General features: G+C 55.3%; 3 non-coding genes across 3 annotated transcripts in view; all 3 read right to left on the reverse strand.

Annotated features, from left to right (window-relative positions):
• LOC126317069 (large subunit ribosomal RNA) overlaps positions 1 to 1,560 on the reverse strand; it is a 4,222-nt gene extending 2,662 nt beyond the window's left edge. The window contains exon 1 of the ribosomal RNA XR_007556401.1: positions 1 to 1,560. This exon is cut by the window's left edge and continues 2,662 nt beyond it. This is a non-coding gene — a ribosomal RNA (large subunit ribosomal RNA).
• Positions 1,561 to 1,748: 188 nt separating this feature from the next.
• Positions 1,749 to 1,903, reverse strand: LOC126317063 (5.8S ribosomal RNA). The gene has a single exon (XR_007556396.1). It is a non-coding gene; the product is annotated as a 5.8S ribosomal RNA (ribosomal RNA).
• Positions 1,904 to 2,272: 369 nt separating this feature from the next.
• Positions 2,273 to 4,165, reverse strand: LOC126317068 (small subunit ribosomal RNA). Its single transcript, XR_007556400.1, has one exon. It is a non-coding gene; the product is annotated as a small subunit ribosomal RNA (ribosomal RNA).
• Between the last annotated feature and the right edge of the window lie 3,335 nt (positions 4,166 to 7,500).

The following is a 7,500-nucleotide window of genomic DNA, read 5'->3' on the forward strand; positions in this document are numbered from 1 at the left end:
AAGCAACCAACGCCTTTCATGGTTTCCCATGAGCGTCGATTCGGGCGCCTTAACTCGGCGTTTGGTTCATCCCACAGCGCCAGTTCTGCTTACCAAAAGTGGCCCACTTGGCACTCCGATCCGAGTCGTTTGCTCGCGGCTTCAGCATATCAAGCAAGCCGGAGATCTCACCCATTTAAAGTTTGAGAATAGGTTGAGGTCGTTTCGGCCCCAAGGCCTCTAATCATTCGCTTTACCGGATGAGACTCGTACGAGCACCAGCTATCCTGAGGGAAACTTCGGAGGGAACCAGCTACTAGATGGTTCGATTAGTCTTTCGCCCCTATACCCAGCTCCGACGATCGATTTGCACGTCAGAATCGCTACGGACCTCCATCAGGGTTTCCCCTGACTTCGTCCTGGCCAGGCATAGTTCACCATCTTTCGGGTCCCAACGTGTACGCTCTAGGTGCGCCTCACCTCGCAATGAGGACGAGACGCCCCGGGAGTGCGGAGGCCGCCGCCCCGTGAAGGGCGGGGAAGCCCCATCCTCCCTCGGCCCGCGCAAGGCGAGACCTTCACTTTCATTACGCCTTTAGGTTTCGTACAGCCCAATGACTCGCGCACATGTTAGACTCCTTGGTCCGTGTTTCAAGACGGGTCGTGAAATTGTCCAAAGCTGAAGCGCCGCTGACGGGAGCGATTATTCCGCCCGAGAGCATCCCGAGCCAACAGCGGCGCGGGTCCGGGGCCGGGCCAGGTAGGTCCGTCATCCGGGAAGAACCGCGCGCGCTTGCCGGGAGCCCGAGCGCCCAAAGGGGCGAATCGACTCCTCCAGATATACCGCCGAGCAGCCAGCCAGGACACCGGGGCTCTGCCCAACAGACGCGAACCGAGGCCCGCGGAAGGACAGGCTGCGCACCCGGGCCGTAGGCCGGCACCCAGCGGGTCGCGACGTCCTACTAGGGGAGAAGTGCGGCCCACCGCACACCGGAACGGCCCCACCCCGCGGCGAGTGGAAAGGCAACCGGACACGACCCCGCCGCGGATTGCTCCGCGCGGGCGGCCGGCCCCATCTGCCGAGGGCGGGGGCCAGTGGCCGGATGGGCGTGAATCTCACCCGTTCGACCTTTCGGACTTCTCACGTTTACCCCAGAACGGTTTCACGTACTTTTGAACTCTCTCTTCAAAGTTCTTTTCAACTTTCCCTCACGGTACTTGTTCGCTATCGGTCTCGTGGTCATATTTAGTCTCAGATGGAGTTTACCACCCACTTGGAGCTGCACTCTCAAGCAACCCGACTCGAAGGAGAGGTCCCGCCGACGCTCGCACCGGCCGCTACGGGCCTGGCACCCTCTACGGGCCGTGGCCTCATTCAAGTTGGACTTGGGCTCGGCGCGAGGCGTCGGGGTAGTGGACCCTCCCAAACACCACATGCCACGACAGGCGGCAGCCTGCGGGGTTCGGTGCTGGACTCTTCCCTGTTCGCTCGCCGCTACTGGGGGAATCCTTGTTAGTTTCTTTTCCTCCGCTTAGTAATATGCTTAAATTCAGCGGGTAGTCTCGCCTGCTCTGAGGTCGTTGTACGAGGTGTCGCACGCCACACCGCCAGCCGGCTGTGCACGCTACCGAGAAAGTACCGGTATGCGAACCGCCAGGCGACGGGCGCGCATCGCACGTTTAAGGAGACGCGGCCGGCCACACAGGCGACCACGACACTCCCACGTCTCCGAAGCGGGACAAACGCCGCGCGCTTCAGTATACGTAGCCGACCCTCAGCCAGACGTGGCCCGGGAACGGAATCCATGGACCGCAATGTGCGTTCGAAACGTCGATGTTCATGTGTCCTGCAGTTCACATGTCGACGCGCAATTTGCTGCGTTCTTCATCGACCCACGAGCCGAGTGATCCACCGTCCTGGGTGATCTTTTCCTTTTCAGTCTCCCACTGTCTCTTTCAAGACAGCAGCATTTGCGGGACTGAGGCGTCTGACGGCCCCTGTTCCACTATTTTTTTGTGTCCAACGGCCTCACAGCCGATGGGCGTCGTACGGCTCCACACCGGGGCGGACAGGCACTCGGGCGAACGTCATTCAAAACCGGCGCCAGGCGCCAGGTACCGCAGGCCAGCCGCTCCAGAGCTTCAGCGCTCGTACCACACAACAACAACAACACTTCCGCTAGTTTTGAGAGGCACGCGTGGTTCCGCACGCGGCGCACGGCCACTGCCGTACAGGTAGCGTGTTGCGCGACACGACACGACACGCACATCGAAAGACATGCAGTCTAGTCGGTAATGATCCTTCCGCAGGTTCACCTACGGAAACCTTGTTACGACTTTTACTTCCTCTAAATGATCAAGTTTGGTCATCTTTCCGGTAGCATCGGCAACGACAGAGTCGATGCCGCGTACCAGTCCGAAGACCTCACTAAATCATTCAATCGGTAGTAGCGACGGGCGGTGTGTACAAAGGGCAGGGACGTAATCAACGCGAGCTTATGACTCGCGCTTACTGGGAATTCCTCGTTCATGGGGAACAATTGCAAGCCCCAATCCCTAGCACGAAGGAGGTTCAGCGGGTTACCCCGACCTTTCGGCCTAGGAAGACACGCTGATTCCTTCAGTGTAGCGCGCGTGCGGCCCAGAACATCTAAGGGCATCACAGACCTGTTATTGCTCAATCTCGTGCGGCTAGAAGCCGCCTGTCCCTCTAAGAAGAAAAGTAATCGCTGACAGCACGAAGGATGTCACGCGACTAGTTAGCAGGCTAGAGTCTCGTTCGTTATCGGAATTAACCAGACAAATCGCTCCACCAACTAAGAACGGCCATGCACCACCACCCACCGAATCAAGAAAGAGCTATCAATCTGTCAATCCTTCCGGTGTCCGGGCCTGGTGAGGTTTCCCGTGTTGAGTCAAATTAAGCCGCAGGCTCCACTCCTGGTGGTGCCCTTCCGTCAATTCCTTTAAGTTTCAGCTTTGCAACCATACTTCCCCCGGAACCCAAAAGCTTTGGTTTCCCGGAGGCTGCCCGCCGAGTCATCGGAGGAACTGCGGCGGATCGCTGGCTGGCATCGTTTATGGTTAGAACTAGGGCGGTATCTGATCGCCTTCGAACCTCTAACTTTCGTTCTTGATTAATGAAAACATACTTGGCAAATGCTTTCGCTTCTGTTCGTCTTGCGACGATCCAAGAATTTCACCTCTAACGTCGCAATACGAATGCCCCCGCCTGTCCCTATTAATCATTACCTCGGGTTCCGAAAACCAACAAAATAGAACCGAGGTCCTATTCCATTATTCCATGCACACAGTATTCAGGCGGGCTTGCCTGCTTTAAGCACTCTAATTTGTTCAAAGTAAACGTGCCGGCCCACCGAGACACTCAACAAAGAGCACCCTGGTAGGATTTAAACGGGGTCCGCCTCGGGACGCGAAAGCACCCCTTCGGCTCGCCCCACCGGCAGGACGTCCCACGATACATGCCAGTTAAACACCGACGGGCGGTGAACCAACAGCGTGGGACACAAATCCAACTACGAGCTTTTTAACCGCAACAACTTTAATATACGCTATTGGAGCTGGAATTACCGCGGCTGCTGGCACCAGACTTGCCCTCCAATAGATACTCGTTAAAGGATTTAAAGTGTACTCATTCCGATTACTGGGCCTCGGATGAGTCCCGTATCGTTATTTTTCGTCACTACCTCCCCGTGCCGGGAGTGGGTAATTTGCGCGCCTGCTGCCTTCCTTGGATGTGGTAGCCGTTTCTCAGGCTCCCTCTCCGGAATCGAACCCTGATTCCCCGTTACCCGTTACAACCATGGTAGGCGCAGAACCTACCATCGACAGTTGATAAGGCAGACATTTGAAAGATGCGTCGCCGGTACGAGGACCGTGCGATCAGCCCAAAGTTATTCAGAGTCACCAAGGCAAACGGACCAGACAAGCCAATCCGATTGGTTTTGATCTAATAAAAGCGTCCCTTCCATCTCTGGTCGGGACTCTGTTTGCATGTATTAGCTCTAGAATTACCACAGTTATCCAAGTAACGTGGGTACGATCTAAGGAACCATAACTGATTTAATGAGCCATTCGCGGTTTCACCTTAATGCGGCTTGTACTGAGACATGCATGGCTTAATCTTTGAGACAAGCATATGACTACTGGCAGGATCAACCAGGGAGCTGCGTCAACTAGAGCTGAGCAGCCGGCCGCCCGGGAGTGTGTCCCGGGGGCCCGCGCGAACACGCAAGCGTCCGCTCAATTATTCTGCAAACAGGAGGAGGCCGAGCTCCCCTGCACGATACACCTCGAAACCCTCTCAGGTCCCGGCGGCGCGCAGCGCCGTCCTAGGTACTTGGTCGGTTTCGAGAGAGGCGCAATCGCCCGGAGTTAGGCGAGTAGACGGTTTTAGTGCGAACACCCTTGCTCCCAACTGAGCTTGCCGCTGCCGACAGAGGCCCGGGAGCGTGCTGTCGTGGCATTGCCGGCGGGAGACAACACGCGCCACCTATGGTGACCGGCAGCTCCAACGCCAGCGCCACACAAGGGCAAAGCCCCACTTGGGTGCAGAAGCGAACTCTCCCAGCACAGCGCACGCGCCAACACGTCCGCACAACTGCGATACAAACCACCTGCGAGAACCGCTGGGGCGACCGAGCAGCAGACGGCGTCGCGGCGCCGAGTGCCAGGCGGCGGCGCATCCTCAACGCACACAGTCCTCAATCAGACCAGCACACTGCAGATGTCCACCGCGCTTCGCACCGGGCTCGGCTGAACCAACTTTGGCCGCCAGGCGCCGCGTGCAGGGTGCGCCGCAGCGTAGCTGCGCCGCCTGCCGAGCCCGTCGGCTGGCGCTCCTGCCACTCGGCGCCCCCCACCAGCCGCCTGTTGCGCGTGCGCCCACGCAGCGCGCGGCCAACACGCCGGGCGGCCCCCCTTCACCGGCCGGGAACAGTCCCACCAAGCCACCGCCGCGTATCGCTTCATACCCACATGGGCCTAGTCACGTGTGTGGATGTGGCGGGTACCGCTGAAACAACCGGTTAATAGCTGTACCGATCGTCGCCATCACAGATTCACCTCCAGCGTGAACAACCGCTCAACAACGGATTTCCAGTTCATTTGCGTATCTTGGGCAGTAAACGTAGATGTCCACCTACATTTGCGAATTCAACAATTCTTGCATGCCAGGATGTCATGTGTCACGACACGCTACATCAGACCACATACACACTGCGACATGTGCAGAAGAGAACACGTGGAAGGTGGCCCGCGCACGTATGCGATGTCCCTTCCGCGATCCACTGTCAACCGGCATCTGCGGCATGTCCCAGATATGGAACGCGGTCCACCAGGGTAGCACTTTGTGTGAGGCAATACGACAAAGTCGGAATACACGCGTCACTACATCACACGGCTCACGCTGACCTGACCTGACTCACCGCACCACCACCCCCAGCGACCCAGGGTGACATACAATGCGTTCGTACGTTCCTCCCACACGCCTCTACGGCGTACCACAGTGCAACCTAGCTGTTATTGGGAGACGAGACAAGTAGCATCGAGCACAACATATGGAAATTGAGATTCGACACCGTTGGGCACAGCCAGCGTACGGTCACACGTATCACACTACTTCACTCTGTACGTAACTACCGATGATCGGTACAGCGTGTGGGTTACGCGTACGACATCAGCGGACAATGGACACAGACCATACCACGACGTACACTGAGGGCGTCGACATCTGAACGCAACTGAACAGCTGCGAGGCTCATTTAACACTCAAACGCCAGACCGACCAGCTTGAGAGGACGGAGACACAAAGAGAGGGGCAGAGGGGGGGGGGGGGGGGGCGATATAGTCCTATTGCAGTACAATTGACAGTGGATAGCGGGAATATGTGGAAAGTAAGCAACACTCGCAAGACATCTACATGAGGATAACAACGACACCAGAGATTCCGAGCAGTGAACTATGTTAGGCAAAGGGACAACGTGGGTTAGGTTAAGGGACAACGTGGGTTAGGTTAAGGGACAACGTGGGTTAGGTTAAGGGACAACGTGGGTTAGGTTAAGGGACAACGTGGGTTAGGTTAAGGGACAACGTGGGTTAGGTTAAGGGACAACGTGGGTTAGGTTAAGGGACAACGTGGGTTAGGTTAAGGGACAACGTGGGTTAGGTTAAGGGACAACGTGGGTTAGGTTAAGGGACAACGTGGGTTAGGTTAAGGGACAACGTGGGTTAGGTTAAGGGACAACGTGGGTTAGGTTAAGGGACAACGTGGGTTAGGTTAAGGGACAACGTGGGTTAGGTTAAGGGACAACGTGGGTTAGGTTAAGGGACAACGTGGGTTAGGTTAAGGGACAACGTGGGTTAGGTTAAGGGACAACGTGGGTTACGTTAAGGGACAACGTGGGTTACGTTAAGGGACAACGTGGGTTACGTTAAGGGACAACGTGGGTTACGTTAAGGGACAACGTGGGTTACGTTAAGGGACAACGTGGGTTAGGTTAAGGGACAACGTGGGTTAGGTTAAGGGACAACGTGGGTTAGGTTAAGGGACAACGTGGGTTAGGTTAAGGGACAACGTGGGTTAGGTTAAGGGACAACGTGGGTTAGGTTAAGGGACAACGTGGGTTAGGTTAAGGGACAACGTGGGTTAGGTTAAGGGACAACGTGGGTTAGGTTAAGGGACAACGTGGGTTAGGTTAAGGGACAACGTGGGTTAGGTTAAGGGACAACGTGGGTTAGGTTAAGGGACAACGTGGGTTACGTTAAGGGACAACGTGGGTTACGTTAAGGGACAACGTGGGTTACGTTAAGGGACAACGTGGGTTACGTTAAGGGACAACGTGGGTTAGGTTAAGGGACAACGTGGGTTAGGTTAAGGGACAACGTGGGTTAGGTTAAGGGACAACGTGGGTTAGGTTAAGGGACAACGTGGGTTACGTTAAGGGACAACGTGGGTTACGTTAAGGGACAACGTGGGTTACGTTAAGGGACAACGTGGGTTACGTTAAGGGACAACGTGGGTTACGTTAAGGGACAACGTGGGTTACGTTAAGGGACAACGTGGGTTAGGTTAAGGGACAACGTGGGTTAGGTTAAGGGACAACGTGGGTTAGGTTAAGGGACAACGTGGGTTAGGTTAAGGGACAACGTGGGTTAGGTTAAGGGACAACGTGGGTTAGGTTAAGGGACAAATTGAGTTAGGTTAAGGGACAAATTGAGTTAGGTTAAGGGACAAATTGAGTTAGGTTAAGGGACAAATTGAGTTAGGTTAAGGGACAAATTGAGTTAGGTTAAGGGACAAATTGAGTTAGGTTAAGGGACAAATTGAGTTAGGTTAAGGGACAAATTGAGTTAGGTTAAGGGACAAATTGAGTTAGGTTAAGGGACAAATTGAGTTAGGTTAAGGGACAAATTGAGTTAGGTTAAGGGACAAATTGAGTTAGGTTAAGGGACAAATTGAGTTAGGTTAAGGGACAAATTGAGTTAGGTTAAGGGACAAAT

Source organism: Schistocerca gregaria, unplaced genomic scaffold (genome assembly GCF_023897955.1).
Source record: "Schistocerca gregaria isolate iqSchGreg1 unplaced genomic scaffold, iqSchGreg1.2 ptg000617l, whole genome shotgun sequence".
NCBI classification, from domain to species: Eukaryota; Metazoa; Arthropoda; class Insecta; order Orthoptera; family Acrididae; genus Schistocerca; species Schistocerca gregaria.